Here is a 14,990-nt window from a genome sequence, read left to right on the forward strand (position 1 = left end):
TTAAGCTGTTCTGACTGACTAACCCCCAGCCAGAACAGCTCAGATGATGGGGGTAAGCTTACTGAAGTGAGAAATTCAGACAAAGAAAAAAAACATTTAGAAGGAAAATGAAAGGAAAGGGTAAGTGAACCAACAATGCACTAGCTTAAAGCAACCTATTTAGAAAATAAAAAAACAAACCTTTACAACCCTTTTAAGCCTGGTACACACTTATGCCACGTACACATGAAATTCCGACAAGAAAAACATGGATTTTTTCTGACGAAATGTTGGCTCAAACTTGTGTTGCATACAAACGGTCACATAATTCTTGTCGGAGATTCCGACCATCAAGAATGCGGGAACACATACGAGGAACCGAGATCAATTCGGCTCTTCTGCTTGATTCTGAGCATGCATTTTTTTTTGCATACAGACGAGCGGATTTTCCGATAGGAACTCTTTTCCTGGGAAAAAAAGAGAACCTGCTCTCAATCTTTTGTTGGCGGAAATTCCGACAGCAAAAGCTCACATCTGACTTTTCTTGTCGGAATTTCCGATCATGTGTACGTGGCATAACAGTTTTTGTTCATTCAACCCAGCGGGTTTAAAAAAACCTGACAGCTCCATTTGGAGTCGATGTACTGACTAGGCAACGTTAGTGTAACAATCTCCACCGCTGAGCTGTCGTGTCCTGACAGGGGGACGCCCCCTCTGCCAAAACACTCTGATCAGCGCTCTTAGCCATTGGCGGAGAGCTCTGATTGGGAGCCGGTCGGCTGCTGGTTTTCCAGCATGCTTGTCCAAAGGACCGCCTGACCAAAGGCGGCCTGTCCATTAAGGGCACACAGGCGCCACTCCCCCTTTCCATCGCCGCCGCCAGCGCCTATTCATGCGTACGGCCCCTTTTAAGGACACCTGGCACATAAATTACAGCGGCAGTTTGTTTTTGTTTTTTTAAGCACCTGATTCGTTTGCCGCCCCCCCCCCCCAAAAAAAAATGTACCGAAAGAGGATCGTATTCATGAACAAAGTGAACGACGAATTTGATTGAGTTTGATTGAAAAAAAATCTAAATCTATTGGTAGAGCAAAAAATAAAAAATCTAAGCAGTTGTGGCCACCAAAAAAAAATACAAATGGGGTTTTGTTGACAGGAAATGATTGACGCATTGCTTATGCACACATACTTAAAGTATATTTTACACTAATTTAATTTATTCTATGTGTGTGTTTAAGAATATTTGAAGCGGTCTCCCCAACCCCCAGAGGACTAGTGGTGACCCCCAGAGTCAGGGGAGCCAGCATTCCTCCTCAGGGTGCAGGTTACTAGGCATGGTGGGTGTTGTGCAAGGTGGAAAGATGAGCGCCAGTCGCTTAAAAAAACAAAGAGAGTTTTATTTCTCTTAACAGGAACAGGGGGAGAGAGGGGTAGGGCACAGGACACCCTTAGGCAAATGCAATAACAACTTGGCAGACTCCTTGGACAAAAATAGAGCTAGGTAGGCAGCAATACTGAAAAAAGGCCTTTAACCACTTCCGCCCCCGAGGATTAGGCTGTCTAATGATGGGGCCATTTTTTGCGATTCGCGGCGGGCGTGAATGGGATGTGCAGGTACGCCCATTTGCCTACCGCTGCCGCATGCAGCGGTCGGCAAGTGGTTAAGCTGAATGCAGCAATCTGTATCTTGTAGCAACTGCATTCTCCTATGACAACAACTTCACACTGTAGATCCTCAAGCTCAATGCACAGTATCCCACTGTAGATCCTCAAGCTTAGCTCCAAGCTACCTGCTGGACTTCTCAAGCTTCACTCACATCTACCCTCTGGGTTCCTCGGACTCACAGCTACCCGCTGGATCCCTCAAGCTTTACTTACAGCCACCCACTGTACTTCTCTTCAAGCTTTACTTGCAGCTACCCACTGTACTTCTCTTCAAGCTTTACTTACAGCCACCCACTGTACTTCTCTTCAAGCTTTACTTACAGCCACCCGCTGTACTTCTCTTCAAGCTTTACTTACAGACACCCACTGTACTTCTCTTCAAGCTTTACTTACAGCCACCCGCTGTACTTCTCTTCAAGCTTTACTTACAGACACCCACTGTACTTCTCTTCAAGCTTTACTTACCGCTACCCACTGTACTTCTCTTCAAGCTTTACTTACAGCCACGCACTGTACTTCTCTTCAAGCTTTACTTACAGCCACCCACTGTACTTCTCTTCAAGCTTTACTTACAGCTACCCACTGTACTTCTCTTCAAGCTTTACTTACAGCCACCCACTGTACTTTTCTTCAAGCTTTACTTACAGACACCCACTGTACTTCTCTTCAAGCTTTACTTACAGCTACCCACTGTACTTCTCTTCAAGCTTTACTTACAGCTACCCACTGTACTTCTCTTCAAGCTTTACTTACAGCCACCCACTGTACTTCTCTTCAAGCTTTACTTACAGCCACCCACTGTACTTCTCTTCAAGCTTTACTTACAGCTACCCACTGTACTTCTCTTCAAGCTTTACTTACAGCTACCCACTGTACTTCTCTTCAAGCTTTACTAACAGCTACCCACTGTACTTCTCTTCAAGCTTTACTTACAGCTACCCACTGTACTTCTCTTCAAGCTTTACTTACAGCTGCCCACTGTACTTCTCTTCAAGCTTTACTTACAGCCACCCACTGTACTTCTCTTCAAGCTTTACTTACAGCCACCCGCTGTACTTCTCTTCAAGCTTTACTTACAGACACCCACTGTACTTCTCTTCAAGCTTTACTTACAGCCACCCGCTGTACTTCTCTTCAAGCTTTACTTACAGACACCCACTGTACTTCTCTTCAAGCTTTACTTACCGCTACCCACTGTACTTCTCTTCAAGCTTTACTTACAGCCACGCACTGTACTTCTCTTCAAGCTTTACTTACAGCCACCCACTGTACTTCTCTTCAAGCTTTACTTACAGCTACCCACTGTACTTCTCTTCAAGCTTTACTTACAGCCACCCACTGTACTTCTCTTCAAGCTTTACTTACAGCCACCCACTGTACTTCTCTTCAAGCTTTACTTACAGCTACCCACTGTACTTCTCTTCAAGCTTTACTTACAGCTACCCACTGTACTTCTCTTCAAGCTTTACTAACAGCTACCCACTGTACTTCTCTTCAAGCTTTACTTACAGCTACCCACTGTACTTCTCTTCAAGCTTTACTAACAGCTGCCCACTGTACTTCTCTTCAAGCTTTACTTACAGCCACCCACTGTACTTCTCTTCAAGCTTTACTTACAGCCACCCACTGTACTTCTCTTCAAGCCTTACTTACAGCTACCCACTGTACTTCTCTTCAAGCTTTACTTACAGCTACCCACTGTACTTCTCTTCAAGCTTTACTTACAGCTACCCGCTGTACTTCTCTTCAAGCTTTACTTACAGCTACCCACTGTACTTCTCTTCAAGCTTTACTTACAGCTACCCACTGTACTTCTCTTCAAGCTTTACTTACAGCTACCCACTGTACTTTTCTTCAAGCTTTACTTACAGCTACCCGCTGTACTTCTCTTCAAGCTTTACTTACAGCCACCCACTGTACTTCTCTTCAAGCTTTACTTACAGCTACCCACTGTACTTCTCTTCAAGCTTTACTTACAGCTACCCGCTGTACTTCTCTTCAAGCTTTACTTACAGCCACCCACTGTACTTCTCTTCAAGCTTTACTTACAGCTACCCACTGTACTTCTCTTCAAGCTTTACTTACAGCTACCCGCTGTACTTCTCTTCAAGCTTTACTTACAGCTACCCACTGTACTTCTCTTCAAGCTTTACTTACAGCTACCCACTGTACTTCTCTTCAAGCTTTACTTACAGCTACCCACTGTACTTCTCTTCAAGCTTTACTTACAGCTACCCGCTGTACTTCTCTTCAAGCTTTACTCAAATCTACCCACTGTGCGTCTTGGATGAGTTCTCTTCTGAAGCTTTCCCAACACTTCACAGTCCCCAGCGGATGAATAGTCTGCTCTGGTACTCCTTCAAAACTCCATCCCTTTGACACCTGCCTCTGGCAACAAGAGGGGTTGACCCTCTGGTAACTTATTTTCCTATGCCTCCTGGCAGTGATCAGGCTCCCCTCAGGCTGAGCCCCTTTACACATGGTTAGGCCCCAGGCTTCAGGCCTACACCTTGGCTGCTCCACACACATCCACCCAAGCCACGGCCTGGGTGAAAATAACCCCAATCACCTGACTCTCTCCAAATAAATAGACTATGCCAGCAGCCTCAGTGACCAAAGAAATTTCTGCTGATTGGCTGATAAAGCACATTCACTCATAACCTGAATTAACTGTAATCTATCATACTAATGCCAAAGGTAACAGTGCCACCTATTGACAAAATATAGAATCACAGTTCCACTCAAGCTTAGGAGAAAAACATTTGATCAGTTTACAAATTAGCCAGGCTAGTTACCACCTAGTACAACTAGATTTACTAGCAACCCTGTTTAGGACAAGGGTGCTACATCTGCATCTTTTAAACAGCAGTCTTCTACTTCATTTATCAGAAATACTCAGATCCCATCAGTCCTCCTTTTTCCTTTTTGGAAACTGAAGCATGGAAGCAGATCTGTCCTTGCATGGTCAGTTTGCATCCCTGGTCTTGCTGTTCAGAGGTACGGGATGGCATGCACATGCAGAAGAGTCAAGTCCATCTAAATCTTCTAACCTAAAACTATCCTACCCCAAGACTGACAATGCTGCAGTCCAAAGGTGTCTCCATTTCTCTCCATTTCTCCTACATCCAGAGTGGAGACACTCTAATGCCCTGTACACACAATCTGATTTCCCGTCGGAATAAACTCCAACGGGTTTTTCCAACGGAATTCCGCTCAAGCTGTCTTGCATACACACGGACACACCAAATTCCGACTGTCAAAAAAGCAGTGACGTACAACACTACGAGGAGCCTAGAATAATTAAGTTCAATACTTCCTATGCGTTGAATTGTTTCTGAGCATGCATGTTTTTTTCTCTGTCGGACTTCCATACAGACAAACGGAATTTCAGATTTTTCAAAATCAATTTTTTCAGTCGAAAAAAAAAGAGAACATGTTTTATTTCTAAGTCCGCCTGAATTTCCGACAGAGAAAGTCCAATGGGGTATACACACGGTCGGAATATCCAATGAAAAAAATAGGGCTGTTACTGATTAAAATTTTCGTGCTCGATTAATAGTTTTTTTTTTTATCGATTAATCGACTAATTTCTATCAATTATAACGCACATACTTTTAGAGTTGAAAATATATTTATTGGTAGCGTAATAAACAATACACAAAAAATACAAAAAGAAACAATAATCAATGTTACATAAAAGTGACAATCGTGAGCAAACATGTAACTTGAGTCAGCTATCGCCCATAGCATAACTCCTGATGCCTTATAAGAAATAATGAACATCATCGGTCGTCCTTAGGAGCAAAAGACGACTCCCGTCAAGAGGGTGTTATTGTTTCCGATCAGGTAACATATGGAAAATTCAAAGTAAATAAAAAAGAAAAAGAGAAGAGGGGAACGACCCAAAGAAGGTCATGGAAAGGGAAAAAGTGGAAAGGAAAGAAGATAGAGCAGAAAAGAGCAAGAAACAGTGGGAGAAGAGCACAAGGGCTGCTGTGTAAACATTTGCGAGATATAGTTATTAGGAGGATAGTGGGGGGGGGACATCTGGAGGTATATGCCTCGACCAGCCCAGTATTAGGGTCACAAGTTAGGATGATCGTATTGGGATTGGTAACAGATTGGTGAGAGTATCAGAGGCGGAGAAGTGGAGCCAAATAGACCACAGCATCTTGAATTTATCAAAGGTGTCATTGTCAAGGGCCAGCATCTCCTCCATTCTCATGGTATCGTTCATGATTGAGACCCATCGTGACAAGGGGGGAGTGACAGTCGTTTTCCAAAATAAAGGTATGAGCTGTCTCGCTGAGGACATAAAAAAACGGAGAAGACTTTTCTTCTGTGATGCAACTGACCCAGGGAGAATGGAAAGGAGAGCAATCTTGGGGGAGGGTGTCAATGCTTCATCATAAATTTTATTATAACAAGTAAATACCTGAGTCCAAAAGGGGCGGATCCTCTCGCATTCCCACCAGATATGTAGATAGGTCCCTGTAGAGAAGGTGCACCGCCAACATGTGGCTGGAGTAGACGGGAACAGTTTGTGTAGCGTGGAGGGGTCCCTGTACCATCGTGATAAAACCTTATAGTTCTTTTCCTGGGAGTACGCACATACTTTTAGCTGATCTCCTTGCAGGCTGATTCCCAGTGCAGCTACCAACCACTGGAAAAATGGATAGCAGGATACAAAAAACACACAAAGGCAGCGCTCAATGGGAATAGCATTAAAACTTAGACAAAACTAAGATAAAACTAGGTAACAAAATAAATATTGCACTGGAGATAAAATCGATGTAGCTACATAACCTGTAAAAAAGGTGTGAGTAATACCAAAAGCAGTCATAAAAACATGTAGCTAAGTATGATACTATAAAATGTATATAAGGTATAAAAATGTGTACAACGTTACCACTGCTGAATCCAGATGAGGAGGGGTTAACATCAGTCCGTTGGCATGTAGATGTCCCGTGAAGGGAACTATCACAACTCCCAGTGGATGGTTGTAGAATCCCAGGTTGATAGAGGGAAATGATAGAGGGAAGTGTAACAGCCCTTGCGTGTAGTGTTGAGCAGAATATGCCATATTCGATTTCGCGATATATCTCGAATATATATTCGAATATTCGAGATATATTGGCTAAATTCGAATATTCGTGATATTTTATCGAAATTAAATGATTGCGATTTTTCGCTATTGCGAATGCGAAAATAATTGCGATTTTTTGATAACTGCGGTAGGAGCACTCTGATTGGCTCAGAATATTCGTGATATTTTATCGAAATATCGCAACATGCGAATGCGATATTTATTGCGCAATTTCGAGAAATGCTGGAGGAGCGCTCTGATTGGCTCAGAATATTCGTGATATTTTATCGAAATATCGCAACATGCGAATGCGATATTTACTGCGCAATTTCGACAAATGCTGTAGGAGCACTCTGATTGGCTCAGAATATTCGTGATATTTTACAATACAAAATAATTGCGAATATTCGGCAAATGCGGAAGGAGCACTCTGATTGGCTCAGAATATTCTTGATATTTTACAATACAAAATAATTGCGAATATTCGGCAAATGCGGAAGGAGCACTCTGATTGGCTCAGAATATTCTTGATATTTTACAATACAAAATAATTGCGAATATTCGGCAAATGCAGAAGGAGCACTCTGATTGGCTCAGAATATTCTTGATATTTTACAATAGAAAATAAAAAGTGTTTTGCATTGGTGGTGATTCTTTACTCTATCCATCTGTCACAGCCGTTTGTCAATCAAACACCTTGAAGATTGAACACGTTCATGCTGCATGATTTGGACTTTTTTTCACTTCACATATCAAAGACATTTTTATGAAAGATTATTTTTCTATTATTGGGACTATATTTCTTTATATATTTGTTTCACTGTGTATTTCACAAGTTATTTGCGCTTGCTTATTTTATAATTTGCCCACATGTCTTGTCACTAGACATATTTTTTATTCTTGTAGAGCGACTCCATTTTCTGTCTTGTATTAAATGATGTTGTATAACATTTTTGAGTTGCTGCTGTATTCTCCCCTTTTTTAAGGTATGCGCAATTTTTTCCTTCTTACAAAAAAAATAATATCAAATATTCATAACAGAAACATACACAAAGCCCCCCCCCCTTTTGCATCAGAGACAATCAGAGTTCTCCTACCACAGTTATCGAAAATTCGCAATCATTTTCGCATTCGCAATAGCGAAAAATCGCAATTTTTTTTTTTCAATTTGGCAACATAAAAGGATCGCCTCAGCTTAGCTACTCGGCCCAGGGTCTCTAATCATACCAGCAATGCTTTTAGACGTCGATAGGATGTGATCTGTTTTAAAAATCAAATTGAAAAAATGCGAATATTCGGAATTGCGAATATTCACCGCGAAATTCGAAATATAGCGCGATTTCTCGAATATGCTATATTCGAGTCGAATATTCGCAATGCGAATATTCGTGAGCAACACTACTTGCGTGTGGCAGATAGTAAGGTCCCACCGGCATGCAGATATGAAGGCACAGCAATGGAGCCCTTCAGATGGACACGGCAAGACCCGCCGGCGTCCGTGACGTCACCGGATCTCTGACAGAACTCCGTGAAGGCCCGGAAGCTGGCGGAGAGGTGAGTACTGATCAAAAGAATTTTGATCGATCGAAAAAATTATCGATTAATCAAGGAATTAATAGTTAATTTCCACAGCCCTAAAAAAATTCCATCAGACTTTTTCCATCGGATATTACGACCGTGTGTACGCGGCATTAGGCCTTTTTCACATTAGCAGTAGGAGATGGTGAGTCACGGAGGAGACTATTCATCTCTTGTGACAAATTTAACAGAACATGTGGAGTTGATAGGTGACACTGCCTGTACCAAATCGAGCATTTAAGTCAATGAAGATGGCTGTTGAAATGCATTAGCCCCATTATAAATAGGCTATTCCTAAAAATAAAATGCCTTCAGAAGGCGGCAGGATCACCTCCTGAATGCTTGACACCGACTACTAAGCAGCACCATGAAAAATGATTCACCACAGATCAGAAACTGGACTAGTATGAACTTTGACAAGATGTGTGTTACTGGCCAATTCCAATGTAGCTACTAAATGCAACCCCTTCGTGACAAGGGTAAAACAAATCTTAACCAGTTCCCGACCAGCCGCTGCAGTTATACTGCGGCAGGTTGTCTCCCCTGCAGAATCACCATACATGTACTCTGTGCACTAGATTTTGCAGGCGTATATATAGACCCACGTTTGTGAAGCCACGTACACTATGGGCCAAATCCTCAAAAGAGATACTCCGGCGTAAGCCGTCGTATCTCTGGTTCTAACTTTGGAACTGATCCTCAGAAGCAGTTTTCCTAAGTTAGGCAGAAGATCCGACATCTGTAAGGGACTTACACTGCCGGATCTTAGGATGCAGTACCGCATCCGCCACTGGGGGCATTTCGAGTCGAAATGCCTCTTCTGGTATGCAAATTAGCACTTAGGGCGATCCTCAAAGCTTTTGTGCTTAGTTTTTGCGCCGTAAGTGTTAGTTTGCCTGGTGTAAAACTAGGGCTGGTTTTACAAAGTGTAAAGTTAGTCACACCTTGTAAAGGCCCATTCAAGCGACGGCATTTGGTATGCATTCCCGAGGGAGAACTCCACGGCAATTTGTAAAATCCAAACCGGCATGGGTTCCCCCCCAGGAGCATACCAGGCCCTTAGGTCTGTTATGGGTTGTAAGGAGACCCCCCCTCCGCCGAAAAATCGACGTAGGGGGTCCCCCTACAATCCATACCAGACCCGTATCCAAAGCACGCTACCCGGCCGGTCAGGAAGGGAGTGGGGACGAGCCCCACGAGCCTACCCACGTGCACCCACCACGTGGGTACCTACCGGAGCATGATGGGACGGTGATGCCTATATAAATGTGATGCAAGGCGCGCTTCCATCATTACAGCGACAACAGGCGACGAGGCAACATCGGAAGAGGGGAGAAGAACAGAAGACCCTGACGTCACAGAAGACCGCGCCGGCTGCCTGTTTGAAATTGAGCTAACACACACAGATAGCAGGCAGCCAGCGCTGAAGAAGAAGGCACCGGACATCTCCAGAAGAACCGGGGTTCGCCGAGTCAACAGCGGAAGAGGGGAGAAGATGGAAGAAGCCCCCCGGAGTCCGGAGAAGCCCCCCTCGGAGAGCGGAAGAAGAAACCCCACCCGGAGAGCGGAGAAGACCCCCGGAGAGTGGAAGAAGAAGCCCCCCTGGTAATTGAGCTAATAACGAAGACAGGGGGGGCATCCGGAGCAGAATAATAAATTATTTTAAAAAGCCTTGTGTTGTGTGTTTACTACCTTTTACTTTTTGCCTCCAGGTGAATGGATAGGGGTACGATGTACCCCATATCCATTCACTTAGGGTGGGGGGCCGGTATCTGGGGGCCCCCTTATTAAAGGGGACTCCCAGATTCCGATAAGCCCCCTCCCGCAGACCCCGACAACCAACGGCAAGGGTTGTCGGGAAGAGGTCCTGTCCTCATCAACATGGGGACAGGGTGCTCTGGGGTGGGGGGGCCCGCAGTGCGCCCCCCTGCCCCAGAGCACCCAACCCCCCCATGTTGAGGGCACGCGGCCTGGCACGGCTCAGGAGGGGGGGGCGCTCGCTCGTCCCCACTCCCATTCCTGACCGGCCGGGTAGCGTGCTTTGGATACGGGTCTGGTATGGATTGTAGGGGGACCCCCTACGTCGATTTTTCGGCGGAGGGGGGGGTCTCCTTACAACCCATACCAGACCTAAGGGCCTGGTATGCTCCTGGGGGGGGGAACCCATGCCGGTTTTTTCTTTGAAAATTGGCATGGAGTTCTCCCTCTCAGGAATGCATGCTGAGCGACGCTGTCATTTTTTTATAAAATTATTTGTTTTCCCGGCGCGTCTTTTTTTTCCCCCGTCGCAACTTTAGTGTCCCGTTGCAATCCACAAAGCCGCCCGGCGTCAATTACGTTTGCGCGCTGCACGTCGGGAAAATTACGTCACACGCATGCGTAGTACGGCCGGCGCGGGAGCGCGCCTCATTTAAATTGTAAACGCCCCCCAGAGTGGAGGACTGCCTTACGACGGCGGCACTTAAGTTACACGGCTTGAAATTTTTACGTAAGTGCTTTGTGGATCAGGCACTTAGGTAAAAACTTTAAGTCAGTGTAACTTAACTGCTGAAAGTTAAGTTACGCCGCCTGGCTGAGGATTTGGCCCTATATTACCAAAAGTATTGGGACACCTGCTTTAACGCGCACATGAACTTTAACTGCTTGCCGACCAGCCGCCGGCGGCAGGTCGGCTCTGCTGGGTGAGATCACGTAGCTATACATCATCTCGCCGTTCAGCCAATAGGGGCGCGCGCTCGCCGCTGACGCCTACGCGCGTGCACGGCAGGCGCGATCACCGCCGGGCACCCGCGATCGCTCGTTACATAGCGAGAACCGTGAGCTGTGTGTGTAAACACACAGCTCCCGGTCCTGTCAGGGGGAGAAATGCCTGATCGTCAGTTCATACAATGTATGAACAGTGATCAGTCATTTCCCCAAGTCAGTCCCACCCATAATTAACCCCTTCCTCGCCCCCTAGTGTTAACCCCTTCCCTGCCAGTGGCATTTTTATAGTAATCAATGCATTTTTATAGCACTGGTCGCTATAAAAATGCCAATGGTCCCAAAAATGTGTCAAAAGTGTCCGAAGTGTCCGCCATAAGGTCGCAGTGCCGATAAAAATCGCAGATCGCCGCCATCACTAGTAAAAAAAAAATATTAATAAAAATGCCATAAAACTATCACCTATTTTGTAAACGCTATAACTGTTGCGCAAACCAATCAATAAACGCTTATTGCGATTTTTTTTACAAAAAATATGTAGACGAATACGTATTGGCCTAAACTGAGGAAAAAAATGTTTTTTTTTATATATTTTTGGGGGATATTTATTATAGCTAAAAGTAAAAAATATAAATTTTTTCAAAATTGTCGCTCTATTTTTGTTTATAGCGCAAAAACTAAAAACTGCAGAGGTGATCAAATACCACCAAAAGAAAGCTCTATTTGTGGGGAAAAAAGGATGCCAATTTTGTTTGGGAGCCACGTCGCACGACCGCGCAATTGTCTGTTAAAGCGACACAGTGCCGAATCGCAAAAAGTGGCCCGGTCATTGACCAATAGTATGGTCCGGGGCTTAAGTGTTTAATGGCATCCCAGTCTTAGTCTGTAGGGTTCAATATTGAGTTGGCCCACCCTTTGCAGCCATAACAGCTTCAACTCTTCTGGGAAGGCTGTCCACAAGATTTAGGAGTGTGTCTATGGGAATGTCTGACCATTCTTCCAGAAGCACATTTGTGAGGTCAGTATGTTGGAGAGAAGGCCTGGCTCACAGACGCCTCTCTAATTCACCCCAAAGGTGTTCTATCGGGTTGAGGTCAGGGCTCTGTGCAGGCCAATCAAGTTCCTCCACCCCAAACTCGCTCATCCATGTCTTTGGGGATGGCCCCTTCCTATTTCAACATGACTGCACACCAGTGCACAAAGCAAGGTCCATAAAGACATGGATGAGTGAATTTGCGGTGGAGGAACTTGACTGGCCTGCACAGAGTCCTGACCTCAACCCGATAGAACACATTCAGGATGAATTAGAGCAGAGACTGCAAGCCAGGTATTCTCTCCAACATACTGACCTCACAAATGCGTTTCTGGAAGAATGGTCAAACATTCCCATAGGCACACTCCTAAACCTTGTGGACAGCCTTCCCAGAAGAGTTGAAGCTGCAAAGTGTAGGCCAACTCAATTTTCAACCTTACGGACTAAGACCGGGATGCCATTAAACTTCATGTGCATGTAAACGCAGGCGTCCCAACACTTTTGGTAATATAGTGTATATGCATACGCTCATTTGGGAAAGGGTCAAAGATTAATTCCATGTATGGTAATTTTTACAAAGCTACATTGATCCATCTTGGACCATAGTAAGTATATATGTTCTACCGTGTTTCCCCAAAAATAAGACCTACCCTGAAAATAAAACCTAGTGCTATTTTCCAGGAAGACTGCAATATAAGCCCTACCCCGAAAATAAGCCCTAGTTAAAAAAGCTTGTAAAATCCTATAATCCACTATATTACAGTAGTTTATAATGTACAGTGTGTGTGTTTCTGTAATATAATTGCGGGGAGGAAAGCTGCGGCGGGTAACGGAAGTGCAGAGCTGCGCTATAACAAATGTATTTGGCACAATTATATTACAGAAACGCACACATTGTACATTATATATTACTGTAATAGAGTGGATTATAGGATTGCACAAGCATTTTAACTCATTTCACACTGGGGATTCCTGACAGGCAGGGAGGGAGAGGGGGAGAGAAGACAGCACATTACATGGTAAGACCTACCCTGAAAATAAGCCCTAGTGTGTCTTTTGTTGGCATAATTAATATAAGACCCGGCTTATTTTCGGGGAAACACAGTATATCTGTGGGATCCATGTGATTTTATCATCCAATCATGTGCAAGCTAAAATGTTTTTTTTTCCCTTGCATGTCCCCCTCGGATCTACAGCGACTGCACTTCCAAGTGTATTTTCAGTGCAATTTCAAGTGCACTTTGCACTTATAGTTTGCACTTTTAGTGCAAAGTGGATTGGCCTTTCGTAAATAACCTCTGTAGTTACAGTATGGTATATACATAGTATACATAGTTACAGTATGGTATATACATAGTTACAGTATGGTATATACATAGTATACATAGTTACAGTATGGTATATACATAGTATACATAGTTACAGTATGGTATATACATAGTTACAGTATGGTATATACATAGTATACATAATTACAGTATGGTATATACATAGGGCCAGATCCACGTAGATAGGTGTAAAATTAAGCAGGCTTAGTGTATCGTAGTTACGCTACGCCGCCGCAACTTTGAGAGGCAAGTGCTGTATTCACAAAGCACTTGCGTCTAAAGTTACGGCGGCGTAGAGTAAATGTGCCGGCGTAAGCGCGCCTAAATCAAATGAGGAACAGGGGGGCGTGTTTTATGTAAACTAAGCATGACCCCACGTAAATGACGCTTTTTTCGAATGGCGCATGCGCGCGCATGCTCAGTATCACGTTGAACTTTCAAATTAAATTACGCCCGCTCAATGCCTAGACGACGTGAACATAATTTACGCAAAGCCCTATTCGCGAACCTTTTACGCAAACAACGGAAAATTTGACGCTGGCCCGACGTCCATACTTAACATTGCATACGCCTCATAGAGCAGGGGTAACTATACGCCGGAAAAAGCCTTACGCAAGCGACGTAAAAAAATGCGCCGGGCGGACGTACGTTCTGAGAATCGCCGTATCTAGCTAATTTGCATACTCTACGCGGAAATCAACTGAAAGCGCCACCTAGCGGCCAGCGTAAATATGCACCTATGATCCGACGGCGTACTAAGACGTACGTCAGTCGGATCTAGCCCACATTCAGGCGTATCTTGTTTTGTGAACACAAAACAAAGATACGCCGGCGCATCGTAGAACTTACGTGGCGTATCAATAGATACGCTGCCGTAAGTTCTTCGTGGATCTGGGCCATAGTATACATAGTTACAGTATGGTATATACATAGTATACACATAGCTCCTAACTGTGCCTGATTTGGAGCAATGTCCCTCTGTCCCTCATTCCTCCTCATTTGTCCCTCATTTTGGTCTGATCTATAGAGATGTATATAAAATGCACTTTTTATCTATCAAAAAGTGTTTCCAGTGCTAGACCTTTCATCTGATTTCTAAATTGCTGCATTTGTAAATCCCAAAAGCCAATATAAAGGAATAGCAGTGGTAAAAAAAGCACTTGTGGGTTTAACCAATCTTGTTTTTTTTGTACACGTCTCCTTTAAGGGGGCGTGGCAAGGGGTGTGTCCTGTGCCTGCATACTTTTGCTGATAGGTGTCCCTCATTCCCATCTCAGAAAGTTGGGAGGTTTGTATACATAGTTATAGTATGGTATAACAGAGCTTTTTTTCTCAGAAAATAGGTGCAGGAACTCAACCACGACCCCGTTCAGATTTCACAAACAGTAGAAGGGTCTTAAAGGTGCATTAAATACCAGGACTGCATTACATACAGAGTGCAGAGTTCAGGGGGTTACACACAGAGTGCAGAGCTGTCACTTGTAAACACAGAAACCAGACTTCTGTGTTTACAAGTGATTGTGGTGAGCAGGCACCAAAGGGTCTGAGCCAAAGGTGGTGGAACTGAGTTCCCCCAAGTTCCCCCTGAAAAAAAGCCCTGGGTATATATATATATATA

Source organism: Rana temporaria, chromosome 3 (assembly GCF_905171775.1).
Source record: "Rana temporaria chromosome 3, aRanTem1.1, whole genome shotgun sequence".
In the NCBI taxonomy this organism is placed as follows: domain Eukaryota; kingdom Metazoa; phylum Chordata; class Amphibia; order Anura; family Ranidae; genus Rana; species Rana temporaria.